This window comes from Rhinolophus sinicus, linkage group LG11, assembly GCF_036562045.2.
Source record: "Rhinolophus sinicus isolate RSC01 linkage group LG11, ASM3656204v1, whole genome shotgun sequence".
NCBI lineage: Eukaryota > Metazoa > Chordata > Mammalia > Chiroptera > Rhinolophidae > Rhinolophus > Rhinolophus sinicus.
This window is the reverse complement of record NC_133760.1, coordinates 8,123,474-8,147,524: the sequence shown is the minus strand read 5'-3', so window position 1 is coordinate 8,147,524 and position 24,051 is coordinate 8,123,474. Positions and strand designations below refer to the sequence as shown.

The 24,051-nt window shown below is 44.4% G+C and overlaps 2 pseudogenes; both read left to right on the top strand.

Moving 5' to 3' along the window:
- The first annotated feature begins 3,179 nt into the window (after positions 1 to 3,179).
- LOC109439728 (elongation factor 1-alpha 1) lies at positions 3,180 to 6,704 on the top strand (annotated as a pseudogene).
- A 5,639-nt stretch (positions 6,705 to 12,343) lies between these two features.
- Positions 12,344 to 16,497, top strand: LOC109439727 (calcium and integrin-binding family member 2; annotated as a pseudogene).
- The last annotated feature ends 7,554 nt before the right edge of the window (positions 16,498 to 24,051 follow it).

Here is a 24,051-nt window from a genome sequence, read left to right as displayed (position 1 = left end):
CCTAGAGAACATTATGCTAAATGAAATAAGTCAGACAGAGAAAGACAAATACCATATGATCTCACTTATATGTGGAATTTAAAGAAAAGAATAAATGAATGAACTAATCCGAAACAGTCTCAGAGACATAGAGGAAAAACTGAGGGTTGCTAGATGGGCGGGGGTGTGGGGATAAGGGGGAAAGTGAGGGGATTAGAAAGCACAGTCGGTAACCACAAGATTGCCACGGGGATATGACAGTCACTTTGGGGAATGTAATCAATAATGTTGTAAAGATTTTGTAGGGTATCCGATGGACACTTGTCTCATTATGGAGACCACCTCAGGGATGATGTAGATGCCTGATCACTGCACTGTACACCTGAAGCTGAAGCTGAACAATAATGAATGTTAACTATAATTATATATAGTTACAATTATATATACAAGAAGCGGAGTACAGCATTAGGAATAGAGACAGTAGAAATGTAATAGCTGTGTGCGATGTCAGAGGGGTAGTGGATGGGGGTTGCCACTGTGTGAGGGATATAAATGATAAATGTCTAACTATTACATTGTTTTGTGCACCTGAAACTAATAAAAAATGTTTAAAAAATGTTTTTAAAAAAGATTATGTGTGGAGTAATTCCATTTATGTAACATTCTGGGAAAGGAGAAACTATAAAGATGGAGAATAGATTGTGATCGCCAGGGCTTAAGTGGGGATGCAGGGGGAGGTGTGACCACAAAAGGACTTCATCAGGGTGTTTGTTTATTTGTTTGTTTTGTGGGGGTGAAGGAACTGTTCTGAGGAGAAACGATATCTATAGAGTCTGACAATCAGAAGGGCTTTGTACACGTGGACTATTGTTATTGCCCGTAGTCGTCACTTTTACCTTCCATCTAGAAACCTCAAATAACCAGTCCATTTATGAAGTTAAATGAATTTCCCTCTCAGTTTGCAGGGCACTGGTATTCCTCACTATGTAAATTTATACTATGAATATATTTGATAGACACACTTGACATTGTTGAGCCAAAAGAGATAACGTGACTCAAACTGTTGTCATGTACAAGCGTGTGAGAGTTTTGAGTTGGGCAGGAGTCCGGGTGGGAGGGTGATGAGTCCTGTCAGCTGTTCCTCTGACTGGATTCTGTCTTGGGCTTGTCTGTACGTGTGGCGCATTCTGTGTCACCTTCCCTTCACTTCCCTGAGTGGTTAACCCTGCAAGGATCCCAGGGGTGCATCTGTCGTACCTGGTGGCACCACTGCACACTCGGATCCAATTTAGAAAATATCTGTAGTAACTTTAATGCATTTAATTGTATATATTTTACATTACAATATAGGTTTCTTTGTGAAAGGAAAAAGCAATGTGTTCCCACTATCACACACTGTTGTTCTTACTTTAGGAGCCCATGGTCCGTATAGAGCTAAATGTTAACTTCTAAGTACAGTAGTTGTTTTCAATGATTCATATCATGTGGCAACTCTTGATGGCCTGTTAGACTATTAGAGAGTACTTTTGGTGATATTTGGGGTAATTACTTGTGGTTGTTAATTAAGCTAATATAAATGAATTGAGTTCATAGAAATGAATCATTATTTTTGCCAATTAAAGCAGTAGAATCCAAGTTTCTGTGTTCTGAAACATTTTAATCCAACCATTTCCAGAAATGGACTCAATTTGGATCATAAGGAATATGCGTGGAGCCCCCAGTTTCCATGGTATCTACAAATGTGTTTGCTTTATTGGATACTTATAATCCCAACATGGGGAAATGTTATTTCACTCTGTTTGAAGAGGACACAGAAGATCTGAGAGGTGAAGTCATTTGACGAAATCCCACAGCTTGTAAATGGTGGAGTCGGACTCTAAAATAATGGAAGAGAATTCTGAGCATACGTAGTATTTAACAACTATGAAGGTGCTAGAGCCAGAAACTGGTAAGAGCGTTGGACTCTGAGGGCTGTAAAAGGATATGAAGCTCAAAGAAGGGACAGAGACTTTTATTTTTAATTTAAAAACATGTGCTGGAAGTTTTACCCTATATATGCATATGCATTCTTTTGAAAATTTAAAAAGAGTTTAATTGGGTCAATGACTAGGATAATAAGCACCCGACACAATAAGCACAGTGACAGAGGTAAGCAGGAGGACTAAGGGGACACATAGAATGGGTCCTTATTCTTTATTTTATTTTTTGTAGTTTCAGGTGCACAATGTAATGATTAGACGTTTACACCCTTCACAAAGTGAGAAACCCAACACGTCTACTACCCACCTGACACCGCACGTAGCTGTTACAATACCATTTGACTATATTCCCTCTGCTGTGCTCTACATCCCGTGGGTCCTTACTCTTTATCACTGGGTGAAACAGGACCCAGGATGGGAAGGTGGGAGGAGGAGCTGCCTGAGCTGAGCCCTGAAGAAGAAGTGAGAGTTTTTCAGATGAAGGGCCGGAGGAGGCCTGGAAGCAGAGGCCTGCAGGAGCCACGGCTTGGAAGCCTGTTTGGGGAATGGCGGGGGGAGGGGGGGGGAATCTGTTGGGGTGGATGATGGAGGTCAGTGGTGCTGTAGGAGGAGGTGGGGCGGGGAAGCAGGGCAGATCATGAAGGACCTTGCTGGACATGCTGGGGAGTTTGGGTTTCATCCTAGAGGCAGTGGGGCATCACCCAACGGTTTTAAGCCCTGAAAATCCACATTCCTGTGACACTGAGGTGTCGCCCTTACACTCAGGACTGTCACAGTCATCACTGATCCAGGCAGTACTGTCCCGGGATCACACAGCTGCTCCCTTGTATTATCTGTTATTTACTTGTTTCATTGTTATGACATTGTTTGTTGGTGTTGGTGACGGTGTCCACGGGTCTCTTGCATTTTTGCATGTCTTGCAGTTAGGCAGTGAGCGTTTTTTCTTCCAGGTTCTTTTCAAGGATATTAGTGCAGCCAACAGCCTTGGAAGATTGAAGGAGTGTCTCCCTCCAAAGCACAGGATAGGTTTGTTTAGCGTCCTGTGTAATAGTGACAAGAGCTTCCTTCAGGACAAAGGCCAGGCTGGCTTATGGCCCATTATGAAAAATTCAGATTTCCTAACTTTGGGGTTTGTCTCCTGTTATGCAACTCACTGTTTGCAGGTGTCACCTGATCCCTTCCCTCGCCCTGTGGGAATTGGGGCTCAGGGGACAGGTGCAAATGCTGATACTCTGGTTACTCTCTATTGCTGTGAGGAGGAAACTGCCCTTTGTCTCTGACCCAGAAGCCTGTGTCTTCTGAGAGAAACCATGAAACTGGTAGGATCTAGTCCCTTCCCCGTTCTTGGTGGTTTATTTATGTATATTTTTATTTATGCCTTGTCATGTTTCCAAAAGGACTTCTGCATGCACTGTACTGCTATTTGCTGCCACAGGTAAAGAAAGACAAACTTATATAAAAGTGATTTTGCCTTATTAATAAGTTTTATACTGACTACCTTTGAACAACTTTGTTGAGATATAATGTACACGCCATAAGTTTTACTGGTTTAAAGTTCATGATTCACTATTTTGCAACGGGTTTGCCGCCAGAACAGAGTTGTAGTGAAAACCACCTCTAAATTTAACCCAAAATGGGAAAGGAAAAGACACCCACCAACATCGTTGTCATTGGACACATGGATTCCGGCGAGTCTACCACTACTGGGCATCTGATCTGCAAATGTGGTGGGATCGCAAAGGACCATCGAAACATTTGAGAAGGAGGCTGCTGAGATGGGGAAGGGCTCCTTCAAGTCTGCCTGGGTCTTGGATACACTGAAAGCTGACCGTGAATGTGGGATCACCACTGATATCTCCCTCTGGGAATTCAAGACCAGCAAATATGTGACCATCATGGATGCCCCAGGACACAGAGACTTTATCAAAAACATGACCGTACTCTCCTGATTGTTGCTGCTGGTGCTGGTGAGTGGGACGCAGGTATCTCCAGGAATGGGCAGACCCATGAGTCTGCCCTTCTCGCTTACACACGGGGTGTGAAACAACTGATTGTGGGTGTTAACAAAATGGATTCCACTGAGCCGCCTTACAGCCCGAAGAGATACGAGGAAACTGTTAAGGAAGTCAGCATTTACATTAAGAAAATTGGCTACATCCCTGACACAGTAGCATTTGTGCCAATTTCTGGTTGGAATGGTGACAACATGCTGGAGCCAAGTGCCTTGGTTCAAGGGATGGAAGGTCACCCGTAAAGATGGCAGTGCCAGTGGAACCACGCTGCTTGAAGCTCTGGAATGCATCCTGCCACCAAATCGTCCAACTGACATGCCATTGCATCTGCCCCTCCAGGATGTCTACAAAACAGGTGGTGTTGGTGCTGTCCCTGTGATCCAAGTGGAGACTGGTGTTCTCAGACCTGGCCTGGTGGTCACCTTTGTTCCAGTCAATGTTACAACTGAAGTAAAGTCTGTTGAAATGCACCATGAAGCTTTGAGTGAAGCTCTTTCTGGGGACAGTGTGGGCTTCAATGTCAAGAATGTGTCTGTCAAAGATGTTTGTCATGGCAGTGTGGCTGCTGACAGCAAAAATGACCCACCAATGGAGGCAGCTGGCTTCACGGCTCAGGTGATTATCGTGAACCATCCAGGCCAAATCAGTGCTGGATGCGCACCTGTGTTCGGTTGTCACACAGCTCACGTTGCTTGTAAATTTGCTGAGCTGAAGGAGAAGATTGATCATCATTCAGGGAAAAAGCTGGAAGATGACCTGAAGTTCTGGCGATGGTGCCATCATTGACACCGTTCCTGGCAACCCCTGTGTGTCGAGAGCTTCTCTGATGACCCTCCTCTGGGGCATTTCACTGTTCTTGACATGACACAGGCAGTTGCTGTGGGTGTCATCACAGCAGTGGACAAGAAGGCAGCTGGAGCTGGCAAGGTCACCAAGTCTGCTCAGAGAGCTCAGAAGGCTAAATGAATATTATCCCCAATACCTGCCACCCCCGTCTTGATCAGTGGTGGAAGAACGGTCTCAGAACTGTTTGTCTCAATTGGCCATTTAAGTTTAATAGTAAAAGGCTGGTTAATGATTACAATGCTTCGTAAAACCTTCAGAAGGAAAGGAGAATGCTTTGTGGACCATTTTTTTCTGTGTGTGTGCCAGTTTTTAAGTTAAGAGTTTTTAAAATCAGTACTTTTTAATGGGAAAAAACGTGACTGAAAATCTGTCACAGAATTTTGAGACCCAGTAAAACAAAGTTTAATGAGAAACCTGTGTGTTCTTTTGGTCAACACTGTAACTTCCTATAGTGCTACTTAGGTAAGAGACTTAGAGTTGCCCGTAACCTATTTCTGGTGTTGTAGCCGCTGGAACTTTAGAATTTGATAATTTGGGGTTAACGTTTTTTTCTGGGTGGGAACTTTGGGTTTTTTCACTTTGTCTTAAGAAGAGGAATCATCTGTTACATAGTAAAAAGCTATGGGAGGGGGTCTTTTGGTGCAGCGCTTCATAAGTTAGGAGAGATAAGCAAAGAGTAACTTTGTCGATGTGTAAGGTAGTTTACAAAGGCCAGGTTCTGTAATATTAAAGTCTGAGTGCTGCATATAAAGTTTTGTATTGTTACATCAATATTGAGTAAATTTGTTGGTATGTCAAATTTTAGTACTTCAGTTACTGGAATGTGATTCTCACATTTACAAATACGGAGGTAGTTCAAAGAACCTAAAATGAGGCTTAAGGAATATTGAGCACTGTCTTGCTACAGTTAATTGTATCCAGGTTCTAGGAAAAATAAATAATATTGGACGTTGAAACAAAAATATATGATTCAGTTGTTTTTAATTTAATTGTATTATTACTATTATTATTTCACAGACTACATTTTAAAATTTAACATTTTGTTTCTGAATCATATATTTTCCAGGAACTTGTTCTGGGTGGAGATAATTCCCACATGTTGATGAGAAAATGTCCAGGTGACTTTTGCACACACAGTGGGTTGCATTATAGGAGAAGAACCACAAAGTTGGGAAACCCGAATCTTTCTTCATTGTGTTAATTTTACTGATTCAGTCACTGAGAGACTCTTTGAATTTTCATTTGAAGGCATCTAGACTAGCACTATCCTCTAGAACTTTCTGCAATGGTGACGTGCCCTTTATCTGCACTGTACAATATGGGAGCCACCAGCCACACGTAGCTATTGAACAGTTGAAGTGCAGTCAATGAAACTGAGGCATTTTATTCATTTTATTTAATTTTAATTAATTTAAATAGCCAGTGTGTCCAGTGCCTGCAGTATTGGACAGCACAGCCCCATAAAATGACAAAGCTGCTGCTTTAGGAGAGAATCTCAGGCTTCTTGACCAGGCCCCAAGGTCCTCCAAGATCTGCTCACCTGGAAAACAGTTCTGAGCTGCGGCTGAAGTCGGCAGGTCCTGGGAGAGCTCTGGGTTCCAGGGACTCATTTTGTTCCAATCTCTCTGGCTCTTCCAAGGTGTATTTTTTCTAAACTTCAGCTGCACCTGTCCCAGGTGATCCAAGCAGTGAGGTGCCCTGGATCAGACCACACAGCCCCAAAGGCCTCACTAGGTTCCTTCTCCTAAGGGGTGACTACGACCATCACAGACCCGACAGATGGGGCGAGTCCATCCTACAGCCGTAACTTGTCCCATTACCATCCAACTTCCCCTGCAGTGCACGATTGTCATACTATTATAAAGCCTTTAAATAGCCCCCAACTTTGCAGGGGTTTTTTTGTGCTAATCATATCAATTTTTAAAATATGGGCATTTAAAATAAAGCATGATTTTGAAAACTCTTTTTGCCTTGCTTTATTTTTCAATACGCAGCATCCTTAGAAGATAGAAAAGAGGCAAACACATCTGGGCTCTGTGAAGTAAACCATATTGCAATGCAGTCATGAGCCTGGATCTCCTCACCTGTAGAATACACACAGTGACTATGCTTCATGCTATCGAGACTTCCTTCTATGTGGCTATGTTTTGGCCTGATTAGTGGTTCTGGGTATTTGTTTTAGTGTCAATTAGGAGCCCTGCCAATTGGACTGAGCCTTGGGCAAACTGAAGCCAGCCTTCTCTCAGGTGATACCTGGGATGGGTGTGTTCCCTGAATATGAGTTATGCACGGTGGAGGTGGTGGGGTATGAGTACTTCATGCTATTTGATGAGCACAGTGATGTTTAGCCAGTTCATCCAAATGAGCATGTGGAGACCAGCTTCCAGTAAACAACCCTCCTGCCGATCTGGAATTTCCCACGTACCTTAGTGACTGGAATTTCCCATTTACCTTCCAGTGCCAGAGAGAATGATAAATATGTGACAAATGATAAACATATATGAGAAGCAGGGTTCCACCCTCCATTAAGGAAATTCTACTTGCAATATTGTCATCAAAGCCTATGGGAATCTTTGGTGCTCAATAATGTCTGTGAAACACACATCGGCAAATCTGAGTGAAGATGCAGATGGTGACACATCACGGAAGCACCCAGGTAGGGCAGGGCAAGGGGAGAAGTGCCTTTTTATTTGTTTATCAGATTGTGGTTTTCAAAGGTGAACGCAACAATATTTACTGTCCCACGTTCTCATCTGCAGTGTCACCTTGCCACTCCCCCATCAACAGAGGGGGTCTAATTCTCTTCCCTTTGGTTCTGTGTCAGCCTTACTTTCCCCCAAAATGTGACAGAAGTGGTGCTGTGTGACTTCCCAGGTTAGGTCAAAGAAGGTCACATCGTGTCCAAATTCTCCCGTGGAACATGCCCTCTGGATGCTGCCTCTTGAGATGCTCCCGCTCAGACCCCCACCAGTTGTTAAGCACCCAAGGCACAGGGAGCGGCCATGTCTAAGGCCCAACTGGACCGAACAGTTGAGTCGTCTTATCCCAGGTGCCAGACGTCTGCACAGTGAACCTCCAGATGATTCCCTCTCCAGCCATGGAGTCACCCAGGCTTCACGTCTTCCCAGCTGAGGCCCAGAGGTAATGGAGCAGAGACACACCATTTCCACTGTGCCCTGTCCAAACTCCTGACCACAGACTCAATCAAAATAATGAAAATGTTTTTGCCATTGCATTTATGGTGGTTTCTTATGAAGCAACATATCACCAGAACAGAAATTGGTATATGGCCATGAGGAGCTGCTAAAATAAAGAGACATAAACCATTTTCAATTTTTTGAGATACCTCCATGCTGATTTCCATAGTGACTGCACCATTCTGCAATCCCACCAGCAGTACACGAGGGTACCTTTTTCTCTACTTCCTCACCAGCACTTGTTGTTTGTTGATTTATTGATGATGGCCATTCTGATCAGAGTGAGGTGGTATCTCACTGTGGTTTTTATTTGCATTTCTCTAATGATTAGTGATATTGAGTATTTTTTCATATGTCTGTTTGCCATCTGTATGTCCTCTTTAGAGAAATGTCTTTTCATGTCCTATGCCCATTTTTTAATTGGGTTGTTTGTTTTTTGGTGTTGAGTTGAATGAGTTTTTAATAAATTTTGGATATTAACCCATTATCAGATGTGTCATTGGCAAAAATCTTCTACCTTATGACTCAACAATTCCACTCTTACGTACGAGTTCTTACAATTAAGTTCGTGAACTCTTCCTAGAAAAAGTGCTACAGACATCATTGCTTAATATCACTATAGTCACCTTCAAAGTACTCCCCTTGGGAAGCTATGCACCATTGCCAGCACATAGTCCACCCTTCAAGGCAATTTTGGAACTCTCTTTCAGAATGGCCATCAGAGCTGTTATCCAATTACCCTCGATGTCCTGAATTTCATCAAAATGTCTCCCTTTCAATATTTCTTTCACTTTCAGTTAAAGAGAGAAGTCATTGGGGGCCTGATCAGGTGAGTAGAGAGGGTGTTCCAATACAGTTATTTGATTACTGGCTAAAAACTCCCTCACAAACAATGCTATGTGAACTGGTACATTGTTGTGATGCAAGAGGTGTGAATTATTGGCAAAAAGCTCCAGTCATTTCATCTAACTTTTTCATGCAGCCTTTTCAACACTTCCAAATAGTGAACTTGGTCAACTGTTTGTCCAGTTGGTACAAATTCATAATGAATAATCCCTCTGATATCAAAAAAGTTTAGCAACATCATTTTGACTCTAGATTTGGACTCATGGAACTATTTTGATAGGGGAGAATTGACTGATTTCCATTGTGCACTTGGACGCTTTGTTTCAGGGTCATATTGGTACACCCGTGTTTCATCACCAGTGATAACACGGCCCAAAACATCGTCTTGACTCTCCAAAGAGTCTTGGCAAACTTCGACTCTCCTTTCTTCATCGGTGAGCTCCTTCGGGACCATTTTTGTACCCACCTTTCTCATGCCAAGATTTTCAGTTAAGATTTTCCTAACTGTTTCTCTATTGATGTTTACTTGGTCTGCTATGCTTCTCACAGTCAGCTGATGATTTAGAGACACAATTTGACGAATTTTTGCAATGTTTTCTTCAGTTCTGCTCGTTACTAGCCATCCTGACCTCTCTTCATCAATGACGTGTTTTCTCTCCTCAGAAAAACGTTTAATCCATTTGTAAACTGCCGTTTTCTTCATGGCATTATCCCCATACACTTGGACTAACATGTCCCTGATTTCACTTCCACTCTGCCAAGTTTAACAAGAAATTTAATGTTTGTTCATTGCCCTAATTCAAGATCAGACATTCTAGTGATGGCACACAGAAACACACAACAACAATAATGAACGCCACTCAGCAAGACACTGACACGAACACAGCTGTGAGACACTGATATACCAAGGTTATGAAACCTTATGGAGCTGTTTGTACAGCGCTGCCAAAGTAAGCACACAGTGGCAAGTTCCCAAACTTATTTGTCAGACCTCATATCTATCCAGAGAAATCCAAAATGCTAATTCAAAAAAATATATGCACCCCTATGTTTATTGCAGCATTATTTACAATAGCCAAGACAGGAAAACAACTGAAATGCGCATCAGTAAATGACTGGATTAAGAAATTGAGGTACATTTATACAATGCAGCATTAGCCATATTATTTGCAATGATATGGATGGACCTAGAGAATATTATGCTAAGTGAAATAAGTCAGATGGAGAAAGACAAGTACCATATGATCTCACTTATATGTGGAATCTAAAGAACAGAATAAATGAACAAACTAAACAGAAATAGTCTCAGAGATATAGAGAAAAACTGATGGTTGCTAGATGGGAGGGGGGCATGGGAGGAAGGTAAAGGGATTAGAAAGTACAAATTAGGGTCAGCCGGTTGGCTCGGTTGGTTAGAACACGTGCTCTTAACAAGGCTGCCAGTTTAATTCCCACATGTGCCAGTGAGTTGTGCCCTCCACAACTAGATTAAAGACAACAGCTTGAGCTAAGCTGCCGTTGGGTGGCCACTGGCTCAGTTGGTTAGAGTGCGTGCTCTTAGCAACAAGGTTGCAGAGCTGATGGGTCCTGGAAAAAAACACGCTGTTACCCAATAAAAAAATTTTTCTTTTTAATTAAAAAATAAAGTACAAATTAGTTGCCACAATATTGCCACGGGGATATGAAAGATAGTTTGGGGAATATAATCAATAACGTTGTAAACATTGTGTAGGGTATCAGATGGGCACTTGTCTTATTAGAGACACCACTTCATGGACAGTGTAGATGCCTGACCACTGCGCTGTACACCTGAAGCTGAAGCTGAATAATATTGAATGTCAACTATAATTTAATATATATATAGTAACGGGATGTGGAGTACAGTGTAGGGAATAGACTCAGTGGAATTGTAACAGCTATATACGATTTCAAAGGGGAGATAGAGTGGGAGACGGGAGGTTATCACTTTGTTTTGTACACCCGAAACTAACAACAACAAAAAAGAGAGAGACATAAACCGTATGGTATTGGCTGGGGACTGGGTGGTGGGCAGACACTGCAAGATCCTACAAGGGACAGTTCATGAAAGTTAGATGGGTCTCAGTATGACTCCTGGTGCAAGCTGGGAGGATGGGGGGAAATTATAATGGAAGCTGAGAAAAAGTATATCATATAGTAGCAAAACTTTGGTGGCACTGATTCCTGAGGGAACATTTACAATAGTAAATATACCTAACAAACTGGTAGATTTGAGTTAAGACTATTTCTAGACAGAATAGTTAATGTACCAGTTGGTTTCTTTTGGCCTCTGGCCACTAAAATATAATATCAAGTAGGTGTTTCATCACCAAAACAGATTTATTCAGGAAAAAGAAAGGTTGCAACACAGTGCATGGAGAGATGCCAAGCCATGTGCACACTCTGGCCTGAGTTCCAAGATGGAGGGATATTTATAGAAGAGAAATGGAAGTTAGAACCGTAGAGCTTTATTGTAAACAGAGTTCTTCCTGTAGGGTTCTCACAATTCCGAAGAGCTAGAGAACTTCCTTAAGCCCTTCTTCCTCCCATAAACCCTCCGGACTGATTATGTTTGCTTAAAGTTTTAGTTTATCTTTATCACCACATATGATAAGAGTAAATATATGAGATGTAGGGGGAGAGAGAGAGAGAGAGAGAGAGAGAGAGAGAGAGAGAGACAGAGACAGAGAGAGACAGAGAGAGACAGAGAGACAGAGAGAATGTCCAGTTTTCAAGCTAACTTTAGGGGATGTATCTAGAACTACCAGGACTTACTGAGTTCAAAAACAAAACTGTTTCTCAGTTCCTGCCTCTCCAAATGACAAGATTCTCAAATTAAATACCAGATTCTTAGCAAAGATCAAATCCACGGAGAGGCTGTTGTGTTTTCTTTAAGATGTCAGAAATATCTAAGGTGATGCCACATAGAGCCCTCAGCAAAACAAAATGCCCTCTGAATATCTCAAGGTCATACCTCCTAGACCCTGCTAAATGAACTAAAGGGCATCTAAGAATTTTAAGGTAATTGTACCAGAAACGGGGCTCCAGGTACAGAGAAGGGCCTCTATCGAAGAGATATGCAGTGTGGTTTTGTTCAATGGAGTGAGCTCCCACCCATAAAATTTATAGAATAAATAGCCACATTTAAAAAAAAAAAGAGAATTGTACTAACCGAGCACTGCAGGTTGGACTAAAAGTGACAGAGAAGTGAAAAATGAAAAGATACCTATAGACCACCAAAATCGTATGGGCACCATATCAGCTAGAGTTCTGCAGAGAAACAGAACCAATGTGACACCTCCCTCCTCTCTCTCTCTCTCTCTCTCTCTCTCTCTCTCTCTCTCTCTCTCTTCCTCTTATACACACACACACCATCAATGTGCCCTGGCCAGCTGTGTCCTCTACTCACCCCATATGTATGCAGGGATCACCTTGAGCTTTGTATCTGCTTCCATGTTTTGGAGACATGGGTGAGGGTGGACACCAGCAGTTTGGGGACGACTGCAGTACCATGAAAGATTCCATCACGGGTACCAGAAAGTAGAAGAAGAGTCAGGAGTCACAGGCAGTGGAAAGTTTCCACTCAGGTCTGGAAAGCCTGTTGAGGCAAGTTCTGCCCTTGACGCTGGATTGTTTTAGATCCAACACAGCCACAGAAACCGACTGATAGTAATTTTTCAACTTGCTGTTCCTCCAGCATGTTCTCTGCATCAGACTCCCTGTTGGACCATGATGTGGTGGGACCCAAGTTTCTGGGCCCTTTGCCCTGACCACCCAGTTTTGCTCACACAGATTCTTCCTCTTAGGCTTCAGAGCCCCCCAAGGCTGTTACCATTTTCTTTCCTGGAAAATGAAATAGAACTACATAAGTTCTGGAATATATGCAGATCATGAAAGGATTTGGACCAAATGACACAATGCACTTCTGAGCATGAGAACTTTAAACTTTTATTTCAACTTACGCAGTAAGAACAATTCATTACAAATGTTGAAAAATCAGTCTCAAAAACACTAAAAGCCTTGATACTTCAATATGGAAAATAAGAAGGACACTTTCTTTTATCAATTTCATATTTTTTGGTGTGTTTTTTTGTGGGGGTGGGTGGGGTGAGGTAGTGGACTCAGGCTTAGGAATCTAGGGGGGACAAGAGAGGCACACATTTTGGAGTAAAAACTTAACCACGTCACCCGCCCTAGGGCTGAGGGAAGAAGAACACAACAAAGCAGAGCTGTGGCCTGTAACTGGGTCTGGACTGGGGTTGCACGTGAAAGGAAGTTGAAACACTGTGTATCAGGAATTACCAACTGATACAAGTTGACCCCCCACAAATCAGGCATGCTCAAAGACGCATGCGTGTTTCCTTTCAGTGTGCTGGAAAGAGCCAGGGCTGGGAGTTCTGAGTTGTATGGGGTGATTGGGCATCTGCTAAATTATTTAAATTTATTGGCATCATCACAGATGCCCCACAACTACCACTAAAGCCTCCCTTGTCCCCTCTGAAAATGACATTTAGGACACACACTCACACTCACACACACACACTCACACACACTCACACACACTCACACTCACACACACTCACACTCACTCACACACATTCACACTCACACACTCACACACACTCACACTCACACACTCTCACACACTCGCACACACACTCACACACTCACACACTCACATTCACACTCGCACACTCACACGCTCACACGCTCACACACACTCACACACACATTCACACTCACACACACTCACACACACTACACATACTCACACACTCACACACACACTCACTCACATACACACTCACACACACTCACACACACTCACATACACACACACACACACACACCAATCTCTCTGTCCTCGGTTATGTCATGAACTATTGATCACTGCCTCATCCTTCAGGTGTCAGTTCAAAAACCACTTCCTCAGAAGCACTCACTCTCTCCCCAGATTATGTCAAGTCTCTTTTGTATCAACTCCCTTTGGTCCCTTTACTTTCCTACATGCGCTTTAAAAACAAAGTGCAGTATTTTCCCTTTACTGTCTGTCTCCTGTGCTGGACTGCGTCCTATGTTTCTTGTTTATAGACGTGCACTCTGCACCCACCCAGGGCCCTGCACGGAGCAGACGCTCGCTGTCTACTGACGGCAACATCGGTAGCCATACTGAGGAGCTGAGTGGAGGTGAACCCAACGCAATTTGATAAGAAAGGGTCAGGATGACCAAATACACAGGAATAAATATAATATATGTGTGCACGGTTTTCACACTGAGAACTTCAACACATCGCTGAAATAAATGAAAGACTATCAAAATAAATGGAGACCCCTTCATGCTCATGGACTGAATGTCTCAGTGTTCTTAAGATGCAAATTCTCCCCAATTGATGTAGTGATTCATTTCAATCAAAATCAAACATCCAAGGGAGCATTTGAGATCTTGCTCCCCAGTATATGTTGTCAATTTGGTTTAACTAAAGTCTTATATAATAAAAATCAAACACCCAAAAGTTTTTCTTCAAGTTTGTTGCAAATTTACATGCTGGATCTTGTTAAAGGACTAAAAAGTAACGAAAATAATTTTTTATTTAGGCAAATAAAGATTATGTATAAGACAACAGTAATAAAACAATATGATATTGGTTTAAGGACAAATATTCAATGGGACAAAATAGAGATCCCAGAAAGACCCATACATGTTTGGTCACCTAGTTTTCGAAAAGAGCACCACCACAATTAGAGAAAGAATGGTCTTTCAACATGTAGTGCTAGGTAACTAAATATCCATGTGGAAAAAATGAACTGTCTCACACCAAATACAAAAATGAATTTAAAATGGATTGTAGAACTAGTGTTGGTAAGACAATAAATGTTTCAGAAGAAAACATAGGATTTGGGATTAAACACAGATTCCTTTAAAAGGACAGAAAACATGCACCTCAGAGAAATAACTTGTCAATTGGTAAATTGTGTTTTATGAAAATTAAGAACTTCTGTTCATCAAAACAAATGAACATAAGAATGTAAAAAGGCAACACAAAGTGGGTTAGAGAGGAGGCAAAGTGAGATACAGACAGAAATACCACATCTAAAACATACAACCAATAAAAAATAGACCAACAATCAATTTTTAAAAAGAGAAAACGAATAGACACTTCAAATAAGAGTATGTCTATCAAATAGTTAATAGACAGATGAAACCATGCACAGCTTCAGAAGTTATCAGAGAAATGTAATCAGATACAACCTGTCACCCGTCAGAATGGCACAAAATTAAAAGCCGGCAGCACCACATGTCAGCAAGGAAGTGTAGCAACGGGGACTCCCTGGGAGTGTAAATTAGTACAATCACTTTGGAAACAGGTTTTATCTATGAAAGTAAACCTATGGCTGCCCTGGAAACTGGTAAATCCACTCTGAGGAGATGTACTCGTGGGCTCATCAAAAGACACGTACAAGAATGTTCAGAGAAGCCTTATTCATTCCAGCCCCAAACTGCAAACATCTCAAATATCCATTAGCTGTATTCGGACAAATAGTGGTATATTCACATAGTGGACTATTACACAGCAATAAACACGATCTGCTGCTTTACACAAAAAGAACTGAATCTAACAGACATACTGCAAAGATGAAGGCAGACACTGAAGAGAACATACTGAATGGTCCCATTTGTGTAAGTTCAAAACAGGCAAAACAAATATGTGACGATCACACTGAGAATATTGTTAAATCTGGATGGAGTCTGACTGGGAATGAGGGAGCCTTCCTGAGACGCACATTTTCTCTCCCCTGATCTAAATGGTAGTTACATACACATAAATTCTTCAGGCAGTGCATTTAATATTTGTGCACTTCAGATAAATTAAGAAACTATGAAAAACTATTATTGCCGTGAAAAATGTCTTCTTTTACAGAAAATAATGCTAGCATTTTCTGGAAAAGGTTTCCCTTTATAATTTCAATATTTCTGACAAACAATATGTTGCTTAGGTGTTATTTTACTTCCTAATGGAAATACCCACGCTTCTGGCGGCCACGAGTGGGAGGCGGGCCCGGGGGGGCTGCGCGCACCAAGGGGAACTAACAGACCATCTTCCCTGAGGAGCAGCTGGACAACCGCCAGGACCGCCCGTTCTTCAATAGGAAACACATTCTCAAGCTCCACTTGCGATTCTCTGAGCTGGCCCCCAGCGTCGCCCGATGGACGAGAGGCAGAGCCCCAAGCATGTGCCATGGGCCTCACCATCCCGAGGCCAGAGCTCCGGAGAACCCGGCAAGGAGAGGATCGTGGAGGGCCGGGAAGGGAACCTGACCTTCCAAGGCTGTGGGTATGTTCTCTGTGCTCTGCGAGTCGGCCCCCCGAGATCTCAAGGCCAACTACTCCCTCAAGATCCAGGTAGGACTTCAACACGGGCAGCTTCATCACAGGGAGGGCCTGGAGACGACGCGGCCACGCTCCCCGAGTTGGAGCTGCAGGACGAGGTGCTGCTCATGTGCCACGAGGTCGCTGAGGAAGGTGACCTGGACCGCGACGGCAAGCGGGGCTTCTCCCACTTCGAGGCCGTGATCGCCAAGGCCCCCGACTTCCTCAGCGCCCTCCATGTTCGGATCTGAGGACACTGCCGAGGTCGCAGGGGCCCGGAAGCCCATGGTCCGTCTCCATTGTCTACACGCGAGTGACCTCCAAGCTCCCAGGACAGGACTATGGGGTCCACCCATCAACATTCCCTTGGCCCTTTCAGCAAAAAGTCCTTAACCAGGGAAGGGGTGGCCCTCCCAGTCCTCGCTGCTGTCCGGTCCCAGGACCCACAGGCCTGCCCTCTGTCCCCTGGCCTGGCCTGTACCCTAGTCCTCTCCCCATTAGAATGACCCCGAGAGGGGAAGGAGGAACAGCTCACGGGCAGGGTTACTGACTTGTCCACGTGCCGGAAACACCCTGGCCAGCCAAGGCAAACAGGGAAAAAAAGAGGATGAGATTTTAAGGAGCAATGGAGTCGTTCTCCAAACCCAAGACTGGGGTCAGCCCACCTACCCGCCCCCATCTCCCCTGCCCTCCCCAACATGAAGCTGTGTGAACAGTGGGTCCAAGGGCTGGGTCCCTCTTCTGCCCTCCCCAAACACGGGGAACCCTCACTGCTGAGTGCTGTCCACAAACTTGTGAACTCCTGGTAGTAAAACATTTATTTCCCTGTCCCTACAGGGGGAAAAAAAAGAAAGAAAAAGAAATACCCATACTTTTAATTTCATTTTTTTCTTGAGATAAGCTCTATAAAATAGGCATTATCTCTGATAGATGTTTCTATACACCTTCATTTGTGCAATAAAAATACCTTATCTGTTACATATTAAATATACTTGCAGAGTTTCACTGTTCTTAAATTGGTTCCTTTTTTCCATATGTCAACATATTCATGTTTATTTAATTGCAGAATCGTAAGGCATTTAAGGCTTTCTTTGCTCTTAATTATTTCTTGCCAAATCATCTCTTGGATATCACAACTTAGATGTTGTTTTGAAGAAAATGTGTCACAGAAAGGAACAGCCAAATGCAAACTGTCTCTGGGAAGTGGGGAGGAGCCCTGAAGAGGACAGAGATAAAGGCACGATATGGAAGGGCAGGCACGGGAGGGGCTGTGCCTGGGGAACGGCGTGTCCTGCTGCCTCACGTGCGTTGCTGTGGTTTCGGGCACCAGAGGAAACGGCCCTGAGGGGGGCTGCACACAATGGAACCCCATGTATTTTCACTAATGTTCTACTAGTATGTTTTGTATGATGCTCTCCAAGGAAGCCTCTTCCTCCTCCAGCTCCTCCTGGTTTCTCCTCTGCCGTGGGAGACCCTTGAAGGAAGTTTCAGTCATTTTCGGACCCTCATGGTAAAACCTCTGTGTGAGGAACTAGCTTAGGACAGACCCAAGGCCCCCAGTGGCCGCAGCCATGGCATTAAGTTCAGTCACATTCGTTCATTTGCTCCCATTTATTTCAGCAGAAAATTATTGCAGGTCTCCTCTGTGCTGGGTACTGTCCCTGCTGCTGAAGACACAGCCGCGAACAAAACAAAGTCCCTGTTATGATGGAACATTAGCTCTTGGGCGTAAGCAGAGCAAAAACAAGCCAATACATACACAGTATGACACAGACACAAATACAACAACAAACATATATCAGGGTGATAGGAGGGGTGAGGATGGCTGTGGAATGGGGCTGTTGCAGACACAGTGGTCAGCACAGGCCTCTGCGGAGGTGACATCAGAGCAGAGGTTGGAAGCAAATGGGCAGAGAGGTGAGGAAATCTCTGGAAGAAAGACAGGGTAGAAAAAGGAGAAGGTGAGTGAGAAACCCTGAAGGAAGCAGGACTGACGTGCTCGAGACGTGAAGAGGACGGCGAGGTGGAGAGGAGCGGGCTGTGAGGAATGGCAGCAGCCGGTGATGAAAAGCTTCCGGGGTTCAGTCACGTGGGGTCATGTAAGCCATGACGAGGATTTGGGATTGATGGGAAGACACCTGGGGACATTTGAAGAGGGCAGTGACACATGTGAAGGACCCTCTGGGTGCTGGATGGAGAATACACCTAACATGCAGGACTGTTACTCTGATTGACACATCCCAGCTCTGCTCTCCCTTCTCCAGTACAAAACCTGTCTTCTCCCCGGAGCCACTGAAACAACAGGCTGTCTCTGCTGCCCAAGACAAGGCTGCCATCTGCAGCAGGAAGCAGAGCCCCGGGAATTTAATCACGGGGCTCTGGGAGTTGCTCCATAAGAACCTGTCCTGACCTCCTGTTCTGCGGAGTGAGACCCCATAGGAAACATCGGAACACACTCCTATGTCTGCGGGTACCTGAGCTTATGCGATGTGGGGCCAAAGACCTCACCAGTGTTGTATCTGAAATGCTAGAATTCTCTCTCCCAGACTCCTTGCAGCTCAGGTGACCCAAGCTCAGCCAACCAGATGCACCCATTCTGCCGGCTGGGACAGGAGGGCCCTTGCTCTCCTGCTGCAGGTACCGACCTGAAGGTGGCTTCAGGATGGCTCCCCAGAGCCGGAAAACGCAGTGCTGCTGGTGGTGGCACATGCAGTAAGACCCCATGTCAGGCACATACCTTGGAGACAGCAGTATCTTCTTTTTTTTTCTGGTCAATAACTTGGTTCAAAAAGAGTTAGGACTGTTAATCTGCGTGACATCTCTCCATCCTTCTAATGGATAGTTGGGCTCCCATATATCCACTCAATAAATCCCTTTTGTAACCAAATTATACAGAGTGCATTTATCCTGGTTGCAATTTAGACTCTTCACGGATGTAGGACATATCAGGATGGAATTTAAGGTGTTGGAAAGTTATAGTTATGAACAGATAATTTCCTATTATTTATCAAGCATTCGTAAGATTTTACCAGAAGGAAGCCACCATTCTCTGTGTCTCACAAATCGACCCATTTACCATGCTATGCACTTGTGGACACAAACACCATAGTTCAGTATAAATATATGAAATAGAGTTTATTGTATTGGAGTGGGGTAACATACAAAGAAAGAAGTAGCGGGGCATATTTAATCCCCTGAACACTCAGTGTCCAAGTTGTGCTTGGGCCAAGCCTGGCTTGATTGGCTGCACCATGGAAGGTTCCAGTGGCTCATTTAGAAGTTTGTTATTTGGCAGGAAAGAGACGTGAGAATTGGAGACTGAATAGGATCCCCATTTATCCACTTAGTGTGGATATTTATACATTATGCTCTAGAAATATTAGGTGTTTTGTTTATGGAGTATTATTCCAGAACCCTTAATTTATATTTAACACAAATATTTATTGTTTGTATTAAATAAATGCAACATACTGTCTTTCCAAAAGACAATGAATGGTGATTCCAAAATGCACCAGCCCCAGGATGCTGCACACAGAATATGGACCACAATTACTACTCTTCTTTCTTCTTTTTTCAAGCCCCTGTATTTCAGTTCATGCCCCACACTGAAATAATTCTCAACTTTACTCTCTAGAGGGTTAAAATATGAGGTGTCAGAAGAACCACCGGATCATCCTAGAACCAGTTTGTGGCAGTTAGTTAAATAACTGGGAGCAGACAGAGGGTGTGTGAGTTGATCTGTTGGAGCCTCCCCTCAAACGAGCTAAAGAATAAGAGCTAAAGACACCATCAAAGAGGGCCCTGATGAGACCCTTGAGGCCTAAAGAACCCCTTCAACTCAGCGTGGCCTAATGAGGCTTTGTAATTTTTCTCTTGCTTTTGTGGAAGGGTGAGCTCTTGAGTCACAGGGAGACATGGCCACCAACCTGGTTGAAACCCTGAATCCAAAGTTTTACAAACAATTTCAAATCACCTCTCAAAGAATAGGGCCACCAGATAAAATATAAGACTTGGGGGTAGACAGGTGGCTCAGTTGGTTAGAGCGCAAGCTCTGGGCAACGGGGCTGCTGGTTCGATTCCCACGTGGGCCAGTGAGCTGCACCCTCTACAACTAGAATGAAGACAAACGAGCTGCAGCTGAGCTGTCACTGAGCTCCCCGGGCAGCCAAATGGCTCAGTTGGTTGGAGTGCGGGCTCTCAACCACAAGGTTGCCGGTTCAACTCCTGCAAGGGGATGGTGGGCTGCGCCCCCTGTAACTAACAATGGTGACTGGACCTGGAGCTGAGCTGCACCCTCCACAACTAAGACTGAAAGGACAACAACTTGACTTGGAGCCGATGACTCCTGGGAAAAGCACACCACTGTTCCCCAATAGACAGTCCTGGAAATATACACTGTTCCCAAATAAAGTCCTCTTCCCCTTCCCCAATAAAATCTTTAAAAAAAGATACAGGACTTGTAGTTAAGTTTGAATTTCAGATGAACAATGAAAATATTTAGTGTAAGATGCCCCGGCATCACCATCTTCCAACCAGGTCACTCAGTCCCTTCCCTGGACTCGAATCTTAGCTGTTTTATGAGCCCCTGAGTCCTTCACCTATCTCACAAAGTCCTTCTCTCTGTCTTCTCAGTTGAAGAGAGACGCAGAGTGACTAGAGCTGATGATTCCTGCAGCAGCTCAGAGAGAATCCAGGGGCAGCCTGGCCCTGGGATTCGGGGTGGGGTGGGGTGCAGGGTGCCCTGATGGCTTTGGAGACCACAGCTCTGCGTGTCCTATCTCATCATGATACAATTCAACAGAAAGCAATACTGAATACAAGCACCGTGTTAATTGTGTGCTGAATTTTAAAAAATGGTTCTTTCTTGACTTTTTGCTTGTAAATTGTGGGCTAAGGTTGCCAGACCTGAACTGTTTTCTTATTTGAACTGCTTTGCTGGTTTCCTAAACAAGGCCGTGATGTGCATTTTGGGGCTGAGGGCTTGAAGCCTGGTAGGACGAGGGTGATGTGCCCACAGATAGAAGCCTTTGGGGCCCACTGCAGAGTAGTCTTGGCCAGAGCCCCTCAGTTGCTGCTTAGGATCATTCACCCCAACCTCTCACCGTCTTTGGGCCCCCCTTCTCACAAGAGAGAAGGCGGTTGGACTAAGGCCAACATTCCCCCAGCTCAGCGCCAGAGGAGAGTGACCAGAGCCCTCCCCTCCTGGCCTCCACGTCTTATAGATTGGCAGCCATGCTATTCGCTTTTAAGTGGCTGAGGGAGGCCCAATTTTTTGAGAGAGTCTTTAAAATGGAAGCCTGAAGCCAGAAGCAGTGTTCTTTCCTCTCCTTCAATCCCGAGCGAGCCCCCAATAAATGATGTAGGAAATTTCTGTAAGTGCTAGGATCGTGGTTTCGCAAAACTGAAAATGGAAGCACAGACAAGAGAGAGGCTAGGAGTTGCAAAACAGGATAGTTTATTAAAAGCAAAGAGTTGCAGCTCTCAAGCGAGAAGGGTCCCGACTAGGGTGCCCACTGACTAAGGCAAAAGGCTCTTACATCTCTCTTGCCTGCTTGGAGAAGGTGGCTGGCACCTTCTAACGGGATTTGTCTATCAGATTTGTTCTGTTTGTCTGTCCTGAAGGGATTAATGAGAAGTAACGCATTTTCATCTCTCAGATCTACTCTGTCTGTCCTGCCTAACGGGATTTATGAGATAACTTATTAACCTCAGGGTGCCCTTACATTTTTGTCCTGGAGTGAACGAGTTATTTCAGAACCTGGAGTTTCAGGATATGGCTGCCTTTGTTTATTCCACCAGGGACCTTCCTGTCTACCTAACAACTTGCTAACTAACCTGTCTCAGTATTACGCCCTGTCAGATATTGCAGTGTCACTATTTGGCGCCAGTGGGTCCATAGGATTCCCCAGAAGGCCCTCAGGGAGGAGCCGATGATGAGTGCAAAATCCTCCAGCTGCGCATTCCTGCTTCCGGAACCAGTAACTAGAGGCAGGAAAACAGAGCAAATGCTTATTGTACCCCAACTGAACAAGTGGGTCCTGGCACAAGCCCCCCTCTGGTGAGCAAAATCGCTCCACAGATGCTTCCAGCGGTTGGTCCTCTGGAAGCAAGGAATTGGCCAGTCCCAGGCAGCCCCCTAGACCCTCCTCAAGCCAAAAGACTTACCAGAGAAACCCCGAGGTTAACCCTCCGTGGTTGCCAGAAAATGTAACTGAAGACCAAATGAGTCAGGGGCTCGTGTTGCCTGCGCTGCTCAGCCAATTGATCGACACAGGAGTTGGGTCATAGAATAACCATCTATTATCAGAGCACCAGTGGTCTGAGAAGGCAGTGGATTAATACCTCTGAAAACTGCCTTAACATTCTCAGACTGAATGGGGGTATTTAAGGGAAACTCAGGGCACAGGGCACTCTCCCAGAAGCTGCATGATGTCCAGGAGGTCCGTTCTCCTGTCACGCTCCCCGCCCCCTCCCTCCCGCCATTATCATCATCATCATCATGTCTCTTGTGGTGTGCCAGCAGTCTGGGGATGGTGGGGGAGTAACCTGGGAAAATGCTAAGAGATAGAGTTTGTAATTAGCAAGTATCTACAAGGTGGTCTTCTAAGATAAGGAACCAGAACTGGGACAGAGGCATTCTGAGCTCAGCCACAGGAGGTGTGAAGCCCACCTGGATGGGAACAAGGCATTCCAGAGGCATTCTGAGTACAGGGGGCCCAGCTGGACCCTGCTTCAAGACCACCTGAAGTAACAGGTCGCATAATGACGCTTGGTCCACACATATGACAGTGGTCCCATGAGAGTATAAAGGAGCTGAAAAATTCCTATCATGTAGTGGTGTCGTAGCCATTATAACGTTGGAGTGAAGCAGGGCCCGGTTCAGACCCCATAGTAAAGGCCTCGCAATGTCCCTGGCCTCACCTTTCCTTCACCTATAGCTTAACAATACATCGTCCCCCTGCAGCTTGAGCTTGGAATGTCCCCTGTCCCACCCAGTTCCTTGTTTTAGAAAAGTACCCTGAAACTGATTATTAATACCCTTAGGCTTATTTGATCATAATCTCCAGGCTAATCCAGTCTTTGTTTCTGGGTTGCTGACACCACCAAAAGCCATGTTGCCAGAAGGAAGACTCCATACAGATCCCTGGAACCATCAAGCAGCCTCTGGAGGGACACCCAGATTTTCCCTTAAATATCCTAAGCTGGTCTGCAAATGTTAGGGCAGTTTTGAAGGTGCTAACCTGCTGCCTTTTCAGATCACCAGTGCTCTGACAATATACAGTTATCCTACAGCACAACTCCTGTGTCCTATTGGCTGAGAGGTGCAGTCAGCAAGAGCCCCAGACTTGGTTGCCCTCCGGTTTCAGTAGCACAATGCATTACACAAATACCTATCGTTGTGTTACCAATGCCTACAGTATTCAGTAAAGTACTATACAGGTTCGTAACCTAGCAGCCTTAAGGGAGCAGAATTTGTCACCCCAAAATACGTCTATTTGTGTATTTGGCATGAGGATTATTTTAGGATGGTTAATTTTAAGAGATGGGAGAAGATCTGAAAACCAAGTAGAAGTTAGCCTTTGTAGAGAATGTTTACATTTGTAAGGAAAAGCTGCATCTGTAAAGGTGTCTCCTTCACTGTACCAGCAAGAGGGGGATGATCTTATCTCTAGCAATTCTTATCAAAGCAGAAGACAGGAACTGAAGTCTGCATACAACCTTACCCTTGGTTACTGTGCTTTTCCTGCTAATCTCCCATGGGGCTCCCCCACCACCACCGTCTTTGTGTTCAGCTGAAGATGGTA